The sequence below is a fragment of the Pinus tabuliformis genome, chromosome 1_1 (assembly GCF_031772625.1).
Source record: "Pinus tabuliformis cultivar Carrire ecotype Pingquan chromosome 1_1, CPIR1, whole genome shotgun sequence".
Lineage (NCBI taxonomy): Eukaryota > Viridiplantae > Streptophyta > Pinopsida > Pinales > Pinaceae > Pinus > Pinus tabuliformis.
In genome coordinates, this window is record NC_142297.1 from 732,320,267 (window position 1) to 732,345,963 (window position 25,697).

At 41.1% G+C, this 25,697-nt stretch overlaps 1 protein-coding gene across 1 annotated transcript in view; it reads left to right on the plus strand.

Annotated features, from left to right (window-relative positions):
- LOC149216030 (uncharacterized) overlaps nt 1-25,201 on the plus strand; it is a 36,263-nt gene extending 11,062 nt beyond the window's left edge. The window contains exon 3 of the transcript XR_016250521.1: nt 24,790-25,201. The gene's annotated coding sequence lies outside the window, so the exon portion shown is untranslated. The remainder of the gene's footprint in view (nt 1-24,789) is intronic.
- The last annotated feature ends 496 nt before the right edge of the window (nt 25,202-25,697 follow it).

The window sequence follows — 25,697 nt, forward strand, 5'->3', positions numbered from 1 at the left end:
TGGCATTAAGAGGGAGACTACTCCCGCATATACTCTTGAGCAAAATGTTGTTGTTGAAAGGATGAACCGTTCTATCATAGAAGCCACTCGTGCCATGATTCATGATCAAAGCCTTTCAAAGTTATTATGGGCCGAAGCTGCAAACACTGCCGTGTATGTTCAAAATAGATGCCTTCATCAAGCGTTGGACTCCAAGACTCCTGAAGAAGTTTTCACTAGTCAGAAACTTGATGTTTCTCACTTTAGAATTTTTGGTAGCCCTATATATTTTTATGTGCCGAAAGAAAAGAGAAGCAAATTGGATGCTTCTGGGGAGAAAGGAATATTTGTGGGCTACGGTGAAACATCTAAGGCATATAGAATCTATGTGCTTGGTCAAAGAGAAGTGGAGGTAAGTCATGATGTCACTTTTGATGAGGATGTCGCCCTTGGGAAGATTAGTAACCTTCCTCTTCCAAGGAAGGACAAAGAAGCAGATTATGGAAAGTAGGGAGAACTGCAGGAAGAGCAATGGATCCCATTGATCCATTGCTGAAGGACCAATGGATCCCATTGATCCATTGCTGAAGGACCAATGGATCCCATTGATCCACCCCCTCATGAGCTCTCCTCCTCGAAAAGGAGACCCTCATGGCTTAGGGAGACTGTCGAAGATGCCAAGAGACATGTTGCACTTTCGGGGACATTTCGTGAAAGCAAGACGCCGAATAGGTACCATGGGTACTTAATTGCAATGAGCACCATTGTTGAATTCGAGCCTTGCACATTCGAAGAAGTTGCCAAATACCAAGTTTGGAAGGATGCAATGAATGAAGAGTGAGTTGATTATGAAGAATGATGTCTAGTATGTGGTCCTTAGACCCAAGGACAAATCCATTGTCACCTCGAAATGGCTCCTCAAGATCAAGCATGGAGCTAAAGGAAGTGCTAAAAAGTTCAAGGCTAGATTCGTTGCTCAAGGCTTCTCTCAAAAGGATTGTGTAGATTATGATGAGATATTTGCACCGGTTGCCCGCTACACCACCATCCGTTCGATTATAGCCCTTGTTGCGTTGCAAGGATGGAATCTTCACTAGATGGATGTCAAGACTGCCTTCTTGCATGGTTCACTTAAGGAGGAAGTCTTTGTAGAACAACCTGAGGGGTTCGAAGTTCAAGATCGTCAAACACATGTATGCAGGTTGAAGAAAGCCCTCTATGGATGGAAGCAAGTGCCCTGGGCTTGGTATGAGAGGATCGATAACTATCTAATGAAGCTGGGATTTACAAGAATAGAAGCTGATCTGAACCTTTATTTTAAGGTTGAGAATGATAGACCTTTCATTTGGTACTCTGTGGACGATCTCTTTCTGACAGGTGCAGACCCTCTTATTCATCAATGTAAGAGGGAGTTGCCTTTCGAATTCGAGACGAAGCACCTAGGTCTGATGCATTACTTCCTAGGGCTGGAGGTCTAGCAAAAGCCAAGTGAGATTTTTCTTTCTCAAGGAAAGTATATTGTGAAGATACTTGAAAGATTTGGGATAGTGGATTGCAAGTCCGTGACTACTCCGATGGAACTTAACTTTAAGAAGTTATGTGGAAGTGTTGCTGGGCCCGATTTGGGAAATCCTTCTGAGTATCGTCAACTTATGGGGGCCTGGCGTTCTTGGTGAACTACCGTCCGAACATATGTTTTGCAGTGAATATATTGAGCTAGTTTATGGTTGAGCATGATCACATACATTGGATTGCTGCCAAGAATCTCTTGAGATATCTTCGGGGTACAATCACTTATGGACGAAGATGCATTGCTGGGAATGTGAGGCTCCATGGTTACTGTGATGCAGATTGGGTTGGCGGTGTGGTGGATCGTAAAAGCACATCTGGATGTTGTTTCTCTCTAGGTTCTGCTTCGATATCATGGATGAGCAGGAAGCAGAAGTCGGTTGCCTTGAGCACCACTGAGGTTGAATACATTGCTGCTAGTTTGGCCTCCTGTGAAGCTGTATGGTTGAGGAAGCTTTTTATTGAGCTGTTTGGACATGTGCTGGATACCACCGTGATCTTTTGCATCAACTAGAGTGGGTTTCGTCTTTCGAAGAATCCCGTGTTTTATGACTGCTCCAAGCATATTGATATTAGGTAACACTTTATCCGGGATATGGTACAATGAGGAGCAATAAGGCTCCAACGCATTGGGATTGATGATCAGGTCGCCGATATACTTCTGAAGCCCCTGGGGAAGGTTAAATTCTTGACCTTCTGTGAATGACTTGGAGTCATTCAGAGACCCTCTTATGAGGGTCTCGTATGAGATGTATGTTGAGTTCTGGCAGTTTCGGGGGGCTTCGGTACTTCTTGGAGTGATGAGCGACCATAGGGTGAGTAGTTCACCTTCCCCTATTGGTGCGCGACGTACAAGGTGAGTGGTTCACCTTCCCCTGTGATACCCCATGGTGGCATATGCATAGGATGAGCAGTTCCCCTTCTCTTATGGCATATGAGCAGGATGCGTGGTTCACCTTCTCCTGTTGGCACATCCTACCCATGTAGTCTAGGACTCATGGGAAGTACCTCTCATCTGGCCAATGAGTATGGAAATGAGGATATGGACCATATTACTACAGATGGACGCATCGTGTTCTATCTTACTCCCTATGCTAGGATGTTGATATTGACTTGGGATCAATGGAAACTGACTTCGGGACGGTTAAGAGTGGTATGACACACTCTCTATTTTTGGAGACTAACTTCGGGTCAATGGAGAATGGTATGATACATTCTTGATCATTTCTTCTTTCTTCATAGTTCAACAGAGCAGAGACAATGATGGTACAGATTGTCAGACAACTTGGCAAGTGAAGTTCTCCCTAGTTGAGAGGGTGTTAGATTTGGCAACTAGGGCCAAACTTCACATTGGACAACTCATATTTTTCTTGGATTCCTCTCTCTGAGAGGTGTAGGATTGATCTAAAGATCATCCCATTCTGACATGTAACAAATGAAGTTATGAATTTATTTTGATTATGGACAAATTGTCAAGGTCGGCCAACCATCAAATTAGCCTCCTCCAGCTTTCAACGTTGCATATAAATACAAGGAACCTCCGCCTCATTTTGGCATCACTCTCATTCATCTTTCTCTCTCTCATCTTTATTGGGTACGATTTTTGGGCACCTCTCTCTCTCCACACGTACGAAGGGAAGACTGGTTTTTCTAGCTGTTGCGTTGACAAGAGTTGATTGAAATTTCAGGAGGCTGACTTTGACCGACATTGACCAGTGTTTTGTGAGGGAGACTTCTGTTTGGGCAAGCCACAATTCTGGGGCACGAAAACTGAGGCTATTTGACCCCAACGTTGACTGCCCTAGTTCTGTTGCTGAATTGACTTTTGTTGACCAACTTTGATTGGTTATTTTCAAATTGTTTTGGGCTGCATTATCTTGTTGTTAGAGGCTAAGTTGACCAAGGTTGACCGAGCTGTTTTGGAGGTCTATTTCAGCCTTGTTGACCAACGTTGACTTTCTGGTTAGGGCTTTTTGTTTCTATTGTTTTGATTGATCAGATTGGGCAAGTGAATATTGTAAATTATACTCTCTCTCTGCTGAAGTTTTGAAGACTTATAAGAAGAATTGATCAAGGGTTTCCCCACAGTGGGGTTTGTCCCTGGCTGGTGCCATATCTTGTGTCCTCTTGTGTTGGCTTGTCTTCTACTGTTATTGTTTATGGTCTATCTGCATTTTACTGTCATGATAATGTGATTGCTGATTTGGATATTGATATTGGGCTAATATAGAAATTGAAATAAAATTGCTCTAAGCATAGAACATACCATTGTTACCTAGAATTAACAAAAATTAAATGCCCACTGAGAAAATTACAAACAACAAAGCTGGGAAATTTTCCAACTAATAAAACCCTTTTACTGCTTAGTTCTTCTGCAAAAATCTGCAAAACATGTCCTTCAATCTTGTTGGCTGCTCGATTCTTTTCCCTTGTTGCCCCTCTTGTTCTCTTCTTATGGAATCTTTTTTAAAATTGGCAACTAGGGCCAAATTCCACCTTAGGACAACTCATATGATGGAGATGATTAGTGCATTGGATTCCTCTTTTTGAGAGGTCCAATTTCGATATAAAGATCATCTCATTCTGACAAGCAGAAATGGAATTTTGGTTAGGGCTTTCTGTTTCTGCTGCTTTAATTGGCAAGTGAATAGTGTAAATTGTGCTCTCTCTCTCTGCTGAAGTTTTGAAGAATTATAAGAAGAATTGATCAAGGGTTTCCCCACATTGGGGTTTGTCCTTGGTTGGTGCCATATCTTGTGTCTTCTTGTGTTGGCTTGTCTTCTATTGTTATTGTTGATGTTTTATCTGCATTTTACTATCTTGATGATGTGATTGTTGATTTGGATATTGATATTGGGCTAATAAAGAAATTGAAGTAAAATTGTTCTAAGCATAGAACATACCATTGTTACCTAAAATTAATAGAAATTAAATGCCCACTGGGAAAATTACAAACAACAAAGCTTGGAAATTTTCCAACTAATAAAACCCTTTTACTGCTTAGTTCTTCTGCAAAAATCTGTAAAACATGTCCTTCAATCTTGTTTTCTGCTAGATTCTTTTCTCTTGTTGTCCCTCTTGTTCTCTTCTTATGGAATCTTGTTAAAATTGGAAAGTAGGGCCAAATTCCACCTTTAGGACAACTCATACGATGGAGATTATTATTGCATTGGATTCCTCTTTTTGGGAGGTCCAATTTTGATATAAAGATCATCTCATTCTAACAAGCAGAAATGGAATTTTGAATTTATTCTCTCTCATGCACAAATTGTCAAGGTCGGCCTCAGTGAAATGTACGCTCAAAAGTCCAATATAAGTGTCTTCTCAGCCTCAACGAAGTGTATAAATAGTAGTGACCGCTCTCCTCATTTGGACATCACTCATCTCATCGCATATCTCCCTCTCTCCTCTCTTTATTGGTTCGTACAGCTTGGAGGTAGTGTCTCACTACTTTGCATGTGTGGCACGAGGCCAAATTTCTAGGATTGTTTGCTGGCTGAATTTCAGGAAAACATACCAGCATTGACCAACGTTGACCAAGGCTCTTTTGACCAGCGTTGACTTCGTTTTTGAGGGCAAAAATTCGATCTTTGGAGGCCACATTTATTGGCACAAGAATCAAGGTGATTAGGACAGTTTGACTAAGGTTGACTTCGGTGTTGACTTTGGATTTCGCTGCAGAAATTATAGCAATGTTTTCTCTCTTTTGATTGGGTTGACCGAACTGTTTTTTGTTGACTTTGACTCTCTTGGAAGGCCAAATTAATCTGCTGTTGACCGAGCTGCTTGGAGGACATTTTGGTGTTGCTTTGACCAACATTGACTTTCTGGTTAGAGCTGCAGTTGACTGCTGATTTTGACATGACTGTTTTGGTCAAGTTAACTTGATATTTGTACTCTCTCTCTGCTGAACTATTGAATAATAATAAGAAGATTTGATCACAGTGTTTTCCCCATATTGGGGTTTTTCCCTGGCATCCACCAAATCTTGTGTCCTCTTGTCTTGGCTTGTCTTCTGCACATGTTTTATGTTATATCTGCATTTACTGTCAATGTGATTGCTACTGGAAATAATTGTGAATTGTCATTGCGTTGATAAGGAACATTGAAGTAAGTTGTGCCAAAGCATAAAACATATCATTATTATCTAAAATTTAACAAATTTTCACACTTGAATGAATGTCCACCCAATCACTGAGATCCTCACTATTTCACTATCTTGTGATCACTTGATGTGTCTTTTTCCTTATCCTTGCCTTGCTTTTGTAAGTTTTGAGTTATTGTTCAAATCCATAGCTATAATCTCCAAATGAGTGATGGTTGAGATTTAGATCTCAGCTTTATTTGAGATTTATCTAATCACTAATGTAAATAACTTTGCATTGCATTAGATTAATTCACTTTTTCTTGTAAAAAGGGAATTACTTCAATAATTCCTTTAATTAAAGTAATGTGCTAAACGCTAAGATTAAAAGTCCTTTGGAGGACTTCCACTTGTATAGATGCTTAGGCCTATGTGGAACTACTTATGCGATACTATTATCATCAACAGTCCCTCTTAGCGAGGAAGGGACTTCTGGAAGAACCCTTTGGAACTAGCTTTTTCTTCGGTTTTGGCACAATGTCCCATGCATCATCCTTCACCATGGCTTTTTGTTAAAATTGGCAGCTAGGGCCAAACTCCATATGGGTCATCTTATTTATGGTAGCTGATATTTTTCTTTGATTCCTCTTGTCGAGAGGTGTAGGATTGATCTAACGATCATCCGATTCTGACATGTATTTATGGAGATATGAATTTATTTGTATATACTTCACAATTTGTCAAGGTCGGCCAACAAGATAAAGTGTGTGGCACACCCCCAGCTTAACCTCAACGATTCATATAAAAGGAAGATACCTTGTGGCATTATTCACTCATCTCACCACACATCCTCTCTCTCCCCTACGCATTAGAAGAGTCTCTCTCACACGTGTGGCTGAAGAAGGAGGATGCAGATCAAGTTTAGGGCAGCATTGAGTTAGGGTCGAACCAAGACTGATTAGGTCTAAATGAATCAGTTTAAAAGAATACATTAAATAATTAATTTTTAATGAAAAAAACTATTTTTAAGATTTAAAACCATGATTCCAAGCCAATAGGAACAAAATATGCAAGGTTTTCTCATCTATATACCATGTAAAGGTGAATATATGAAAATGGCATAGAGTGCAAGACATATCTACAACAAAATACATAATCAATGAGGCTCTAAATGACCTCTAGATTTCGAAAACAATGCTCTAGGGTCATTGAACTACTACAAGTCTACATATCAGTGATCAACAACATGATCACTCCTTATCATGATCAAACTCATCACCACTACTAGACAAGAGATCATCAACATGAGCTACATAAATAATATGCCTTCGAGTTCGAGGGCTCCTAAAACTCCTCTCCAACTTTAGTAGTAGTAGCAAAAATAGACATCAAAACTACAAATAGCTGATCAATATGGTCACTCATGAAACATCATCAACATGAGATACATGAACATCATGTAGCTCAAAGTCTTCAGATTTGGATTGCTCAACCTTACAACATGATAGAAATTGAAAAGGTTTAACATGCCTAACCAATGATTTTGGTTTGAGTGAAGGGTTCATCTCCTCAACCTTATAATGTGTTAGAAAAAGATTAGCATGCCAAATCAGTTGTTTTCCTTCGAGTGAAGGGTGTATTCTTGTTAAGGCCGTGGTAGAGGAGTTCGACAATCAGTACCACCAACATCAACACAGTTCAACAATCAATGCCACGACGATCAAGGTTCTTAAAGGGTTTCATGCTCTTGATCAAATGCCAATCTCATACTCTCACACATGATAGAATCAAATGGAAACATTGCAAATCCCCAAACCATGAAATCTTGAAAACCCATAAGTCATCTGAATTTTGAGTGAAATCTAAAATTCTAGTTTCTCCATATGAAATCCAATGAGGTCAAGACTCAAAACCACTCTCAAACATCCCGAGTCATTTCATGGTAATGTTAAAAATTTAAGTAAAAGTGACATTTCCTTTAATTCTCATTTTCATCCTTTTACTTTAAGAATTTAACATTACTAGTAACTTTCAACATTGTTGGGGTTTAGATGTGTCAGGAAAATTAGAGGGTAGCCATGTTTTTCTCGGAGGGGCTACTTTTTGAGGAAAACAACCCCAAATTTCCCTCAAAACAGCTTCAAAACTCATAAAAATGCATTTTTTGGGGTTAAATCGGTCGGTTTGACCGTAAACCAGCTGGTTTGTCCACTTTTAGAGCTAAATGGAGGGTCAAACCAGGTTTTTCTGTCGGTTTGACCTGGTGGGCTAGCTAACCGGCCGGTTTGACTAGTTACTGGTTCAGACCGGCCGGTTTTTAAAACACAGGGTTTGACTGCGTTTTTTGGTTGGGCAACCTCTCCTAGGGTAGGCGCATTGCTGGGCAGCGAAACGCTAGCCTGTTTGACCATGGGTTTGACCAGTGTGGACTGATTAGGGTTGACCGCAGGGATGCAATGCATTCACTGCTCTTTGACCACATTTTGTGGACTGTTTTGGGCTGCTTACTATTGCTGTTGGAGGCCGAGTTCTCCTAGGTTGACTTGAGGTCAATTTGGGGTTGATTTGACTAGCCTTGACTTTGTTGGTTGCTGATATAAAATATCAGATTTGTGATATTGTACTATCTACCTCTCTCTCTTTGTGCTGAATTATTGAAGAATATAGAAGAATTGATTAAAGGGTTCCCCACATTGGGGTTTGTCCCTTGTCTTGGCTTGTCTTTTGTCGATTTATTTATGTTCTATCAACATTTTACTTTATGTTAATGTGATTGCTAAACTGTGAATTGACATTGGGCTAATAAGAAGAAATTGAAGTAAATTGCTCTAAGCATAGAACATACCATAACTTAACATGGTATCAGAGCTGAGGTGAAGACAAAGCCCAAGCAAGAGCAAGACCAAGAGCAATCATCGAAGATTGTTGGAAAGAGTCTTAAGACTTCATGGTTCTCATCACATTTCCCCGCCAAAGACAAGCTCCATGAGAAGTCTGACTATCACGGATGGAAGATGTCTCTCGATTCGGCATTGGAAGAGTTGGAAGTGTTGGACCATGTGAGAGGCAGAATTACAGAGCTTCCATCAAATGCATCGGCTGCTACAAGGAACAAGTACACTAAGGGTGAAGTCAAAGTGAAGAAGATCTTCTGGGACTCTATTGACAAGCGCCTGGTGGCCTACATTTTCAAGCTGAACACCTCCAAGGAGATCTACAATAGACTGGTAAGCTTGTTTAAAGTTAGTGATGCAAATCAAGTTTTGTTCCTCAAAAATAAGCTAAAGGAAATTAAGAAGGGCAAAATGAGGATATGCAATCCTACTTCTTAAGGATCACTGAGATCAAGAATGATCTCCTATCAATTGGGGAAGTCATTCCTGACAGGGCACTGACTATCACAACTCTTGGAGGGCTCCCATCCGAATGGTATGTATTTAGAACCGCTCTTCTCGATAGTAATGTAATTCCGGGATTTGAGGAATAGATGACGAGATGCATTCAGGAAGAGACAAGGATGGAAGAGCAGGAAATGCCTTCATTTAAAGGCAACCCCACTGCTTTCTCCTCTCATGCTAAAAGGAGAAATAATTCCGGGTCCAAATGCAAAGGAAGGGCCTAATCGAAAGGTGGAAGGAAGGGAAGATGTTTCGCTTGCAACAAATTTGGCCACCATACGAGGGAGTGTCCAAATAGGAAGGACAGATCTCATGACGATGAACAAAATCACCCCTGGGGCAATTCCAACCACAATCAAAGGAATGGCAGGTTCAATCGCAAAGGAAAGAGGAACGCTGAAAATCAAGGAGATCATCAACCCTCCAAAAGGCAAGGAACTCTAGGTATGAATCTAATGTTGTTAATAATAAGCAAGATGAATATTATTTGATATCGGCCCCCTTTACTACTTTTCCTTCGGACTCGTTGGGCAATTGGCTTATGGATAGTGGTGCCTTAAGGCACTTCACTGGGAACAAGGAAGCTCTCTCTAATCTGATAGAGAAGGAGACCAACTTGGAGATTATTCTTGTAGATAACTCACCTATCCTGTAAAGGGTGTAGGGAATGTTACTCTTCAATTAAATCAGGGTAACACAATTCATTTGCAAGAAGTCCTATATGTACTTGATCTCAAGAAGAACCTGGTGTCCATTTCGGCAATGGAAGACAAAGGTTACAAGGTGGCCTTCATCAATGACAAGGTATGTGTGTGGAAGAAGAATTTTAAAGATGCTTTCACTCTTGGGTTTCGAGTCGACTCTCTATATCAAGTTGCAGGAAGTTCGTTGGGAGTCATGTTTTGTGACACATCTCTTCAGTCCGAACTATGGCACCGAAGGTTTGCCCACCTTCATTATAAGGCTTTACCCGATGTGAGACATATGGTGACAAGGATGCTTGAGTTCAAAATAGAGCATGAAGGTGTATGTTTGGGATGTGCCGAAGGAAAGCTCAAAAGGGGACCATTCCCCTCAAGCCATAGCAAGACCCCCAATATTTTGAAGTTGGTTCACTCCGACATATCTGGTACTATGCCCGTGAAACCTTTAGGAGGTTATTTACAGATGACTATTACAGTTGACTATTCTCGAACGACGTGGATATACTTCTTGAAAAAGAAGGATGAAGTGTTCTCTTGGTTCCGTCTCTTCAAAGCCTTGATCGAAAATCAAACCGAGAAGAAGATCAAGATCTTACGGGCTGATAATGGGACCGAGTATGAATCCAATGAGTTCCATGACTTTTGCAAAGAGGCTGGTATTAAGAGGGAGACCACAACACCATACACTCCTGAGCATAATGGTGTGGCAGAAAGGAAGAATTGTACGATTGTGGAAGTTGTTCGTGCTATGTTCCATGATCAAAGGCTTCTGAAGTTTCTATGGGCCGAAGTTGCCAATACCGCCATATATGTTCAAAACCGATGTCCTCATCGAGCATTGGGTTCCAAGACTCCCAAAGAGATGTTCACTGGTAAGAAACTTGATGTCTCTCATTTTAGAATTTTTGGAAGTCCCGTATATTTTCATGTGCCAAAGGAGAAAAGGAATAAATTGGGTGCATCTGGAAAGAAGGGAATCTTTGTGGGCTATAGCAAAATTCCAAGGGCTATAGAATCTATGTGGCTGGTCAAAGTGAAGTAGAGATTAGTAATGACGTCACCTTTGACAAAGATATGGCCTTAGAAAGGTTGACAATCTTCTTATACTAAGGAAAACTAAAGAAGCTGACACTAGGAAGCCGAATGAAAAGGAATGATGAGAGGATGCCCAATGTGTAAGAACTTATGGATCCTATTGATCCCCCTCCGCAAGAGCCTTTCTCTTCTAGGAATGAGGCCCTCATGGCTTAAGGGGACACTTAATGATGCCGAAGGACACATTGCACCCAAAGGGACTTTCCGTGGAAGTAAGAAGTTGACCAGGTATCAGGGATACTTGACCATTATGAGCACGATCATTCAAAATGAGCCTTCATTGTTCGAAGAAGCCGTGAAGCATCAAGTATGGAAGGATGCTATGAATGAGGAATACGAGTCCATCATGAAGAACGGTGTCTGGGATGTGGTCTTCAGACCCCAAGACAAAACAATTGTCACCTCAAAGTGGCTTTACAAAATAAAGAATGGAGTTGATGGGAGTGCTAAAAAGTATAAGGCTCGCGTTGTTACTCGACGCTTCTCTCAAAAGGAAGGTATAGCCTATGATGAGATATTTGCACCTGGTTCTCGATACACCACCATTAACTCGATCACAACCCTTGCTGCTTCACAAGGATGGAACCTACATTAGTTGGATGTCAAGACCGCATTCTTGCATGGTTCAATTAAAGAGGAAGTCTATTCGGAACAACCCGAGGGGTTTGAGATTCATAATCAGGAATTTCACGTGTGTAGGTTGAAGAAAGCCCTCTATGGGCTGAAGCAAGCACCCCGAGCTTGGTATGAGAGGATCAGTATCTACTTGATGAAGCTGGGATTCACTAGGAGTGAAGCCGATCCAAACCTTTACTTTAAGGTTGAAGATGATAAGCCTCTCATACTGGTGCTGTATGTTGACGATCTCTTTCTGACAGGTGTAGATCCTCTCATTCACAAATGTAAGAGGGAGTTGGCTTCCGAATTTGAGATGAAGGACCTAGGACTGATGCACTATTTCCTAGGGCCGGAAGTTTGCAGACGCTAGGGGAGATTTTCCTATCTCAAGGAAAATATGTGGTGAAGATCTTGGAGAGATTGGGTATGGTGGACTGCAAGCCCGTGACTACCTCGATGGAGCTTGACTTCAAGAAGTTATGCGGTGGTGCTGCGGGACCTGCTTTGGGAAATGCTACTAAGTATCGAAACTCATAGGAGCATTGATGTTCTTGGTGAACTCCCATCTGGATATATGTTTTGCAGTCAACACATTGAGCCAATATATGGTTAAGGTTCACCACTCACATTGGATTGGTGCCAAGAATCTTTTGAGATATCTTCGAGGCACAGTCACTCATGGGTTGAGATACACTGTCGGAGATGTGAGGCTACATGGATATACATATATGATTGGGCAGGTAGTGTGGTGGACCGAAAGAGCACTTCTGGTTGTTGTTTCTCTTTGGGTTTTGCCTCGATATCCTTGATGAGTAGGAAGCAGAAGTTGGTGGCTTTGAGCACTGCTGAGTCAGAGTACATTGCTATGAGTATGGCCTCTTGTGAGGCTGTCTGGTTGTGGAAGCTCTTTAGTGAGCTGTTTGGACATACATTGGATACTACTGTGATCCTTTGTGACAACCAGAGTGGGATTCGTTTATCCGAGGATCCCATATTTCATGATCGCTCCAAACATATCGATATCAGGTACGACTTTATTTGGGATATGGTACAACGAGGAGCAATAAGGCTCCATCATATCGGTATAGATGAGCAGGTTGCCAACATTCTGACGAAGCCCCCAGGAAAGGTCAAATTCTTGACTTTTCGAGAACGACTTGGAGTCGTTGAGAGACCTGAGGGTCCTCTATGATGCATGCATTGAGCTCTAGGAGCTCCGGGGGGCTTGGGGTACTTCTTGGAGCGACAAGCGACCATAGGGCGACTCACCCTCCCCTAGTGGTGCACTGTCTACAGGGTGAATGGTTCAACCCTCCCCTGTGATTACCTCGTGGTGACTTGTGGGCAGGATGAGTGGTTCTCATGCGGAGGCATCCTACCCATGCAGTCTGGGACTCATGGGAAGTACCTCTCATTTGGCCAATGTGTAGGGAAATGAGTATAGGGACCATAGTAGTACCGATAGACACGTCGTGTATATACTGTACTCCCTATGCTAGGATGACCGGCATTGATTTGGGATCAATTAGAACTGACTTCGGGTCACTAAGAGTGATATAGCTCACTCTCTCTTGGAACTGACCTAAGATCAGTAAGAGTGGTATGACACACTCCTTGGAACTGACTTCGGGTCAGTGAGAGCGCTATTGAGCACTCTCTTTTATCTGGGACTTACTTCAGGGCAATAGAGGATGGTATGATACATCCTCGATCATTTCTTCTTCTTCATAGTTCAGCAGAGCAAAGCCAAACAGTGCAGGGCAATGCATTTGATGGCAAAGATAGTACCGACGATTAGATGGATTAGCAGAAGGAGTTCTCCCTAGTTGAGAGGGAGTGTTAAAATTGGCAACTAGGGCCAAACTTCATGTGGGTCATCTTATTTATGGCAGCTGATATTTTTCTTGGATTCCTCTCGCCGAGAGGTGTAGGATTGATCTAATGATCATCCAATTTCGACATGTATTTATGGAGATATGAATTTATTTGTATATACTTGACAATTTGTCAAGGTTGGCTAGCAAGATAAAGTGTGTGGCACGCCCCCAACTTAACCTCAACGATTCATATAAAAGGAAGATACCTTGTGGCATTATTCACTCATCTCACCACACATCTTCTCTCTCTCCTACTCATTAGAAGAGTCTTTCTCTCACACGTGTGGCTGAAGAAGGTCCACTGATCAAGTTTAGGGCAGCGTTGAGTTAGGAATGAACATGAAGGACGCATATTTGTTTATGCATGCGTTGACCAGCATAGTGGAAGGTTTGACTGCATTTTTGGGTTGCACAACCTCTCCTTGGCTAGGCACATTTTTGGGCAGCCAAACGCTGGCTTGTTTGAGCACGGATTTGACCAGTGTTGACTGGTTAGGGCTGATCGCAGGGCTGCAGTGCGTTGATTGATGTTTGACCACATGTTGTGCACTATTTTGGGCTGCTTACTATTGTTGTTGGAGGCTGAGTTCTCCTAGGTTGACTTGAGGTCAAGTTGGGGCTGATTTGACTAGCCTTGACTTTGCAGGTTGCTGAAATAAAATATCAGATTTGTGATATTGTACTATCTCTCTCTCTCTCTCTCTGCTGAATTATTGAAGAATATAGAAGAATTGATCAAACGGTTTCCCCACATTGGGGTTTGTCCCTGGCTAGTTGCCACATTAGGTGTCTCTTGTCTTAGCTTGCCTTCTGTCGATTTATTTATGTTTTATCAGCGTTTTACTTTATGTTAATGTGATTGCTAAATTGTGAATTGACATTGGGCTAATAAGAAGAAATTGAAGTAAATTGCTCTAAACATAGAACATACCATAACTTAATATGGTATTAGAGTTGAGGTGAAGACAAAGCCCCAGCAAGAGCAATCACCGAAGACTCTTGGAAAAAGTCTTAAGACTTCATGGGTTCCTCATCACACTTTCTCGCCGAAGACAAGCTCCATGAGAAGTCTGACTATCACGGATGGAAGATGTCTCTCGATCTGACATTGGAAGAGCAGGAAGTGTTGGACCATGTGAGAGGCAAAATTACAGAACCTCCATCAAATGCATCGACTGCTACAAGGAACAAGTATACTAAGGGGGAAGCCAAAGAGAAGAAGATCATCCGAGACTCTATTGACAAGCGCCTGGTGGCCTACGTTTTCGAGCTGAACACCTCCAAGGAGATCTATGATAGGCTGGTAAGCTTGTTTAAAGTTAGTGATGCAAATCAAGTTTTTTTACTCAAAAATAAGCTGAAGAAAATTAAGAAGGGCAAAGATGAGGATATGCAATCCTACTTCTGAAGGATCACCGAGATCAAGAATGATCTCCTATAGATTGGGGAAGTCATTACTGACAGGGAACAGACTATCATAAGTCTTGGAGGGCTCCCATCCGAATGGTATGTATTTAGAACCACTCTTCTCAACAATAATGTAATTCCGGGATTTGAGGAATTGATGGTTAGATGCATTCAGGAAGAGAGAAGGATGGAAGAGCAGGAAATGCCTTCATTTAAAGGCAACCCCACTGCTTTCTCCTCTCATGCTAAAAGGAGAAATAATTTTGGGTCCAAATCGAAAGGAAAGGCCTGATTGAAAGGTGGAAGGAAGGGAAGATGCTTCGCTTGCAACAAATCTGGCCACTATACGAGGGAGTGTCCAAATAGGAAGGACACATCTAATGACGATGATCAAAATCACTCCCGGGGCAATTCCAACCACAATCAAAGGAATGACAGGTTCAATGGCAAAGGAAAGAGGAGTGTCGGAAATCACGGAGATGGTCAACCCTCCAAGAATGCAAGGAACTCCAGGTATGAATCTAATGCTGTTAACAATAAGCAAGATGAATATTATCTGATATTGGTCCTCTCTACTACTCTGGACTCGTTGGGTATTGGCTTATTGATAGTGGTGCCTCAAGGCACTTCACTGGTTACAAGGAAGCTCTTTCTCATCTGATAGAGAAGGAGACAAACCTGGAGATTATTCTTGTAGATAACTCCACCTATCTCGTAAAGGGTGTAGGGAATGTTACTCTTCAATTAAATCAGGGTAACACAATTCATTTGCAAGAAGTCTTATATGTACCTGATCTCAAGAACCTGGTATCCATTTCGGCAATGCAAGACAAAGGCTACAATGTGACCTTCATCGATGGCAAGGTACGTGTGTGGAAAAAGAATTTTAAAGATGCTTTCACTCTTGGGTTTCGAGTCAACTCTCTATATCAAGTTGGAGGAAGTCCGTTGGGAGTCATGTCTTGCGACACATCTCTTTAGTCTGAACTATGGCACTGAAGGTTTGCCCACCTTCATTATAAGGATCTACTTGATGTGAGACAAATGGTGACAGGGATGCCTGAGTTCAAAATAGAGCATGAAGGTGTATGTCCGGGATGTGTCTAAGGAAAGCTCAAAAGGGGTCCATTCCCCTCAAGCCATAGCAATACCTTCGATATTTTGCAGTTGGTTCACTCCGACATATCTGGTATGATGCCCGTGAACTCTTTGGGAGGTTATTTATAGATGACTATTACAGATGACTATTCTCGCAAGACGTGGATATACTTCTTGAAAAAGAAGGTTGAAGTGTTCTCCTGGTTCTGTCACTTCAAAGCCTTGATCGAAAATCAAACCGAGAAGAAGATCAAGATCTTAAGGACTGATAATGGGACCGAGTATGAATCCAATGTGTTCCATGACTTTTGCAAAAAGGCTGGCATTAAGAGGGAGACCACAACACCATACACTCCTGAGTATAATGGTGTGGCAGAAAGGAAGAATTGTACGATTGTGGAAGCTGTTCGTGCTATACTCCATGATCAAAGGCTTCCAAAGTTTCTATGGGTTGAAGCTGCGGATGCCGCCGTATATGTTCAAAACCCATACCCTCATCAAGCATTAGGTTCCAAGACTCCCGAAGAGATTTTCACTGGTATGATACTTGATGTCCCTCACTTTAGAATTTTTGGAAGTCTCGTATATTTTCATGTGCCGAAAGAGAAAAGGAATAAATTGGGTGCATTTTGAAAAATGGAATCTTCGTGGGTTGTAGCGAAAATTCCAAGGGCTACAGAATCTATGTGGTTGGTCAAAGGGAAGTCGAGATTAGTCATGATGTCACCTTTGACGAACATATGGCTCTTAGCAAGGTTGACAATCTTCCTATACTAAGGAAAGCTAAAGAAGCTCACACAACTTTGATATTCTGGATTAGGGAAGCACCTTTCCATGCATGTCATAAGTCCTCTGCCAACCTCCCCATCCTCATTAAATTTGCTCTTATCATAAAAATATTGCGGGTTTAAGAAGTACCCAGCAGTATGTAAGGGGGAATGCAATTGCCTATCCCAACGTGCATCTCTAATGTCCCAAAGAGGCATATACTTTGTCTCATCATCCCCATATCTTCTTTTGATGGCCTTCTTTGCGAGATCCATCGCCTCAGAAATGCAACCCATAGCAGGTTTGTCACCGTCAACCATCTTGAAAGTTCAAGCATTCAAATTTAAAGAAATATGAAACATTGTAAATAAAAAGAACCTTGAAATGAAACTTAAAAAATGAAAAATTTAAAAGACTTGAAGTACCTGAGGACTCTAACAAGGGACTCCGTCACAACAATAATCTCTTCGGCATCTTTCCAGAAACCATCATTAAACACAAGTGCAACAATTTCGATGCCTTCAAGGGTCTTGGAATGTTTAGATGCCATCCATGCAGGTCCCAAGAACATCCACTTCAGATTTATCTTTTGCCACAGATTGCAAAGATATGAAATTTGTTGCAAATCTAGTCATTGCAGGTCGAACAATTTCTTTACCTCCACTGTATTTTCTCATCGTGTTTAGGACAATAGTGTGATTGTATAGGCATTTGGTTATGGATTTTGCCTTCTCCACAACCTCATGTATCCAATGAAGCTTACCAATGTCCTCAAGCATTAAATCTATGCAATGGGCAACACAAGAGGTCCAAAAAACAGTGGGGTGCCTAATCTCAAAAAGTCTACCAACAACCATACAATTAGCTGCATTATCGGTGACAATTTGTACAACATGTTCTTCTCCCACTTCTTGAATGACTTCCTCCATCATTCCACAGATAAGTTGGGCAGTATTAACCTTGTCTGAAGCATCCATTGATTTGAGAAACATTGTGCCCCGGGACAAGATACAAGGAAATTTATTAAAGTTCTATTCCTTTGATCTGTCCATCCATCACTGATGATGGTGCAACTTGTTTCTACCCATGATGAATGAAACTCAGCTAGCACAAGCGTGACATCTTCAACACTCTCTAACAACAAATCTGTCCTAAGGCTCTCTGATGTAGGGGCTTTGAACCCTGGACCTGCAATAGCAACTGCATCAATCATAGCTTGCCAATAAGGACTTCTGGCACAGTCGAAAGGTATGTCAGAATAGTACCAAAAGTTAGCAATGGCCTTCCTTGCCTGACTATGGATATTTTTTTCCAACCAGTGGCATCCAAGGTAGGTTGGGAACCGGGTTTTGTGCGGGGAGCAAAAAAGGTGTTTATGTTTCCACCTCCAGTGTTGAAGGAAGGACTCATTTGGCCTTGAGTTTGACTTGGACTTGGATGCATGTGTGGGAAACTTGGGAACGACATTGAGGATTCAACAGAGCGAGGTGACAAGGGGGTAGTGGTAGAAAAACCATCAACTCCAAGAGTTCTTATTTCACTATTTTGCTTTGCTTTCTTGGCATTATGCTGACACAACATATCAATGGCCAAGGTGCTTGGTGTTTGACATTATCATCAACCTTTTTGCAAAGACCTATATCATGGCCAGGAATTTGTGCAAGGTGGAACTTGAATCTATAAATGCCTCCACTACATTTCGCTTTGCAAAATTTACAAACGAGCTTGGGGTCTTTGGGAATCTTGTCACAATAAGCCCAAGCAAAGTCCTTCTCCCTCGACATTGTTGTTGTTTTGGAATTGTGTTTAATTTGTGGCTTTGTTAAGATTTGGAGTCGTGGCTTCTATTTAATTTGTGGCTCCTGTGAAAGAGAATAAAAAATTAAATTTAAAAATGATCCAATTATTTAAAATATGCCAAAATCTAAGAAATTAAATGAAGATAGATGTCAGTAAACATATATATTATAGGGACTATGCAAAAGGCGAGTGAAGATCACTGTTATGGATCAGTATTCTAATGTACTAGGAGATAGATAGGTGTGAGGATCACTGTTATGGAGCAGTATTGAGGATCACTGTTATTCTAAAAAAATAGAAATGTTGCCTTTCAATAAAACCAGAAAAACTTATTGCTTGATACATGAAATGCTTTATCTTCTCAGTATACTAAAAGCATTCCAAATATAACCACCAAGATTGGAGTCTTGGGAAGCCTATGCCCTCCTCCAAGGGCTTCTCTGTGTTACTTCTCTCAAACTGAATAGAATAAAAATTGTGGGTGACTCTCATAATATAATTCAACATCTCCATTTGGCCTCTTTCCCTCAATCTTAAATTAAAATCCATGTTCAAGAGAATTTATTCATTGCAAAATTGTCCAAGGGCTCACTCAGTTCATCACGCGGGAAGAGATAATTGGGTTGTGGATCATCTTGTAAACAAAGGGATCAGTTTGGATAAGGCACCCTTATGGTTAATAATGGGGGGGGATATTGACCCATTCCTTAATCCCCTTAAACCATGGTTTATAAAATAAGGCTGGGGTTGTGGGAGCTCCACTTGGCCCAGAATTGTGTTGGGCACCTGGAGGCTCCTTTAACTAATTAAGGTATATGGAGATGTAAGGACATAGGTTACCTCACGCAAGTGTCAGAGTTATATCATGGCAGGCTGGTTCACTTGAAGTTTGAGTGATGCAACTAATTCAATGCCTCATATCATGGTAATGGATTGTAGTAAAGAAAGATGTGTGTCGTATCATATAGTTCTACTTGTGGTGTAGGTCACATCAAGGTTTATGCCTGATGTATATCATTGTATTATGTATATAGGCTAATATAGTGATCCTCATAGTTTGCCCGTTTCATATTCCTGTCGGCTTCTCTGAGAGTCTGCACCGCCGTGGACAGTGGAATGGCTTTGTGGCGTCGTGGACGGTGGAATGGCTCTATAGCGTCAACGGTGGAATGGCAACAATCCTATAAAGCGACAATCCGAAAACCGATAAACCCTAAACCCAAAACTGGCGGGACTCGGGAAAAAAACGCGAAATCAGCCCAATAGCAGACTTGCGAGTCAAACTCGCGCTGACCACGTGTCAAGCTTGGTCAACACGATTTGACTCGCAGAGTTTTGACTCTGCTTGTTTCACGGGCGATTAGATTTTAACTCGAGTACTCGCCGATTCATGTTACATTGGATCAAAGGGTTCCCCACATTGGGGTTTGTCCCTGGTTAGCCGCCACATTTGGTGTCTCTTGTCTTGGCTTGTCTTCTGTCGATTTATTTATGTTCTATCAGCATTTTAATTTATGTTAATGTGATTGCTAAACTGTGAATTGACATTGGGCTAATAAGAAGAAATTGAAGTAAATTGCTCTAAAGCATAGAACACACCATAACTTAACACTGTCCTTCAAACTTCCTGGTCTGTTGCCTCTTCAATGATGCTATTGATTAATGCCATCTAAATCAAAATTTATTCGAAGGCTTGCTCTTTTTTAATGTGCTCGTAGGAGCATCACTCAATGTTTGCTCAAACCACCTACGTCTCCTGACATAATTGGAAAGAGCTAATGACTGCTTTCTACTTGAGGTTGACTTCTGAAACTGCAAGTGTCTGATTGTTGTTCTCTAGCTTCATCCTCTTCTCCACAAGCATATGGATGTATATTGGACAAGTAAAGTTTCTCAAGGTTTCTATCTCTGGCTTCAACCTTGTGAAAGGTTTCTTAGGAGTTTTGTCCCCCATTATCCTGTGAGGACTCCTGTTTGGCACAAATATTTGCAGTGTTACATGCTTTTGCCCAAAGAAACATAGGCAGATCCTGGTTATGTACCATTGCGTTGGCAAAATTAATGATGGACTGTTGCTTTCTCTTTGCACTCCCATTCTAGTGAGGGTTGTATGAGACTATCATATCCTTCTTGATCCTAGCGTCCTTGCAGAAATTCTTGAAGTCATTGGAGGTGTACTCATCCCCATTGTTTGACCTCAAGACCTTGATCTTCTTGCCTATTTGGTTGTCTACCTGGGCCTTGAAGACCTTGAACCAATTGGAGGCCTCATCCTTAGTCTTCATGAAGAAGATTAAGATTTTCTTGGAATAGTCATCATTAATTTGACATAGTACAACACCCTTTACAGTTACACCACCAATATTGGTCCACACACATATGAATGGATAAGATCCAAGATCCCCTTTGACTTACTCTAGCTGCTTTGAAAACAGCCTTGGTATTCTTGCCAAGTGCACGCCCTTTGCAATGCTCTGCTAATCAATACTGTAATTTGGGAGACCAGTGACAATCTCCCTTAGGATTGGAAAAACTGTGTAGCGCAAGTGTCCCAACCTCCTGTGCGACGACTCGCACAAGTTGTCACTCCTATGTACCAATGCCTGAACAGGTTTGCCTTTCGACTTGTATAAGTTGATCTCTCTAACCTCGATGTTCACTACTGTGTCTGGACTCTGGGCTAGGATCTTCTTGATGGATGAGCACGTGTCCACACCCTAACATGACCACATATCCTTTGTCCTCCATCACTAAGACTGAGAGGAAGTTCTTCTACAATTCTGGTACAAATAACATGTCCTTGGCTTCCAACGTTCCTTCCAACTCCCATGCTTTTGTCATGTGGCATGATGCAGTAGTGTCCAAGTACCAAGCACTTTTGGTGATGTTGCTGGTAGATAGACAAGAGACCAATGAGAAGTCCTTCTCGAATTTTGCTGCAAATTCATCAAGTTGTACCTTTATTGATGTTGCTGTTTGTTGCGACTTCCCCTATCCCTTCTTATGGGGACAATGTGATGCATAGTGCCCATTCATGTGGCAAATGAAGCACTTCAGCTTGATTAAGTCCTTCCTTGGTTGTGACCCCTCTTTATTGCCTTTGGAACCCTTCCTTTTGCTCTTCTTGGCTTGATTGAACAAGGCCAAGTTCTTCTCTCCATCTCATTGCCTGCTGGCCTTAGACTCCTCCCAAACCTCTTTTTGGATGCAATCATCCCAAAGCCTCTCCTAATTGGGAAGCTTCTCCTGAGCATAGACTCTCTTGACAAATGGTTCCGGTGGCTTGGTGAACCCATTCAGTGCCACATTGACGAGTTCTGTCTCATCCACGATATCTCCAATGGCTACAAGCTGGTCTAGTATCTGGTTGATCTTCATGAAATAGTTGGCAACATTATCGAATGTCGATATCTGGATGGATTTGAGCTTGTTGCTCAACATCATCTTGCTATTCATGTTATCATAGTAAAGGTTCACTAGATCCTTAAACATCTCTCTGGCCGACTGCTTCTTTTCCAAGTGTGGGATCAAATGATCCCTTGCAGTATCCATAATCAATTTTGGCGCTAATGTCCTCATGAGTTGCCTTGAGTGCTGCATCTGTTCAGTGTTGGTACAGGAATAACTTTTTCTGTCATCTTCCGAAAGTCATGTTCTTCTAACGGCAAGGTCACCCTCACTTTACAGGACTAGAATTTATATGCTCCATCCAACCAGTCTTCAACTTTGAGATTAGTTGTTACCATTCTTAGATTTGATAAAATCAGCCGTGCTAAGTTCTTTTAGCACCCACAAGTTTAAAAATGCTATTGGTTTATAGGTCTGCTAAGATCTTTTTACAGATTCGATAGATTTGCTACAATTCTCTGTGGATCTATGTTTTTGGCTCTTTAAAAAAACCCACAAAAATTGAAATCCTGCAAAACCTTTGATTGGTATGCCTTCCTTCTCTCCTTCTCAAGAATGACCACCAAATAACTGTTGGGTGATCTGATCTGTGCTGTGCTATATGGACTGCTCCTGCTTGCTAATGTCGCCCTAAAATGTTTTGTCCTCACCTGTCAAGTCATATGCTGTCTTATCCTACTTTTATACTTGCTGCAATCTCCTGTACTTGCTGTCATCACTGTCTCGTGCTGTGTACGTATGGCTCTCACACGCACAGTCATCTTTCTTCTGGTCTGTGTCTTGTGCGTTACAGTGATTGCCGTCTACCTGTGCTGTTCAGGTACGGTTGCTGTCATCATCTGTTACCCACATGTGTGCATATTCGGACATCACCTGTATGGCCTGTCCCACTGTATGGACTGTTGTGGCTCCTGTATGGTACCACTGTGTCTGCAACCTTGAGTTTCTGTGGATTTTTACGCAGAAAATAGTACAGCCTCGCTTGCCTCCACAAATTGACTGAATCTGGCTTATTTGCAATACTTGAAAAATTGGTCTCCTCCTCAGAGACAATTCTGTGATACCATGTTAATTTTACTAGCCCCAGCTACTGGCAATTTATTACATAGCAAATCACTTGCTGCAAAATTTATTAACAGCAGATTTACTAAATAAAAGCACTGCTGGAATATTATCAGGTAAATAAAATATAAAAACATTGGATGCACAATTGACCAATCTCATACACATGCACACAGGAAATTATGCCTTTCAAATCTGATGCCCGTTAACATTAGTTTTGCAGCATACAAGGGCTTCCCTTTCTGGGAAATTAAATGCCAACTGAGGAAAATTTCAGACCGCAAAAACTGGATTTTTTCCAGGTGGCAAAACCCTTTTGCTGCTCAGTACTGCAGCAAAAATCTTCAAACCTGTCCTTAGATCCCGCTGGATGCTGGATTCTTCTCTTGGTGCCCCTTCTTCTCTTAAAATGGAATCTGGACACTTGGATGAATGTCCTTCTCCATCCAAGATCCTCACTATCTCACTGTCTTGTGGTCACTTGATGTGTCTTTTTTGTAAGTTTTCCTTTTGTAAGTTTGAGTTATTGATTGAATCCAAAACCCTAAACTTCAAAGTGATTGACAGTTAAGATTTTCAACTTCGCTTGAGATCAATGGTTGAGATTGATTTAATTCATTAATACAAATAATCTTTGCATTTCACTAGATTAACTCCCTTTTCTTATAAAAGGAAATTACATAAATAATTCCTTAATTAAAGTGACTTGCTAAGGCTAAAGGTCCTTTGGAAAACTTCCACCTGTCTAGATACTTGGACCTGTGTGGAACTACCCATCAGACGCTACTATCATTGTGATGGGAATATACAAGGACAATGGAGAGGAAAAGGGAAAGGAGAAAGTCTTGTTTTAATCCCCTAGATGAGTTAAAAATGGAAGAGAGTTCATCATTTACAAGGAAAACAAAAGGTGCTATTGAATAAGCATTCTTTGATTTTGTTCAATCAATGTCAAATAAAAAACTAGGGTTAGAAACTTATAAGGCTTTTTGAGGAAACCCTAGTTCATTTTATCATAAGCTTTTTCCAGCTCTAATTTGAGAAGCATACCCCTCTTTTTTGATTTAAGAGATTGGATTGTTTACCAGCTAGAAACTGGTTTTGTTCTTTTGAGGTGAGGGATTGGGGGAGATGCCTGATCCTTGTGCCTATGATTTTACACAATGTTATGAGTGGTGATATGGGTTTCTAGGTCCCTAAATCTTCTGCAATATCAACTTTTGGAATGAGAGAGCGATAAGTCGTTTTTGAGCTTTGCGAATTTCACATGAGGATCTTGTTTCTGCAACCACTGTTAGTAAAGTTTGTGTGGATGATGTGCCACATCTTTTAAAAGATGCTCACTGGGAAGTCATCTGGTCTGGGGGGCCTGGCCTTTTTCCATATAAAAAAGTACAGATCTGAGTTCCTACATCTTGATAGGTTCCATCATCACGCTATTGTCTTCTTGAGCGATGGTCTTGTGGTTTATGGAACCTATCAAGATGTGGGAACTCAGATCTGTATGGTTGTTCTTGAGCGATGGATTTGGGGATGATGGATAAGACCCAATTTTGCTCATTTGAAAAATTTGACCCCTGATCTGATAGGAGGGACTTGAGAAATCTAGACACTTGTGTTTTTGTAGATGCTTGGTCTTGTATTATGGAGTTGTTGGCTTTTTTATACTAGGAAATTTGTTTCATCTCTTATACTATGTGGATTTATAGAAAGAGTTTGTACTCCGATCTTCTTTTGGGATCTTTGTTTCAAATATTCTCCTCTAGCATAAATTTTATTCATGGCTAAAAATTTTACTGCTGCTTTTGTTGGAGTGGGTCAGTGAAACTTGCGTTTTCAAATTCACGTTGGATGGTTTTGATTGCTTTTTGAAGAACAAATTTCTGCCTGAAAGTGTTCCTAAATCTGGATTTGTTTTTCAGGGACGAATTTTTGCTGCTGCTTTTTCTTGGAGTGAGTTAGTGAGACCTTCATTTTCAATTTCATTTTCGATCGCCCAGAGACTGGTCTCAATTTCAGGGTTGCCCTTGGTTAAGATACTGGGAGACTGGTTTCTTACTAAGAGATATTTCACATTCAGCAGCATCCCTGAAAGATTGTGGAGAGACTGCAGCCATACTACACAAAGCCCCCCTCAGCTCACCCCTCTTTGCTCTCAATAATCATATATGTATTCCTTGAAAAAGCGACGATAAAAAAGATTCCCGTGACTAAAGAAATCCTTTTCACTGCGTTATTGCAAAGGCTGTCTTTTGAATTTTCACATTCCAGATATATTAGAATCGTTGCTCCCATGGTAGCATAATAAATAAAGATCATTGTTCAGCACAAACAATAGCTATCCATACTTTCATCTGCATGGGAAGAGTGTAAATAACGCTTGTTGGTTAGTTGTCTGCTGAAGGATTACCTTTATCGATATTTTTTTTAATTCTCTGTAAGCTACATGATTTACCTGTTACAAGATGTTGTTGGGTGTTGACATCTTGCTGAAGGAAAGTGGCACCAATGATGTAGATATGTAGATTTATTCTTTCATGTGTATATCTAGTGAAATACATATATGGGGAAGATCTTGAAATTAGAGGCATATAACCATTTCCAAGGTAAACACGAGATTGTTGGAGATCATTCTTGTGAACCTAAACTTCAGCTAAAATGTCACAGTTCCTGTCTCTAGAAGTTAGCAGTTATCGGCTAAACACACATGGGAACCCTAGCATGAGTAAACAAGAGAGCTTAAGTTGGTTGGCTTGCTTTTATCAGTTTCTAATTCATTTGTCTTGCATGAATGCGACAGAAAGAGCATCGTTTGAAGAAGAAGCATGTC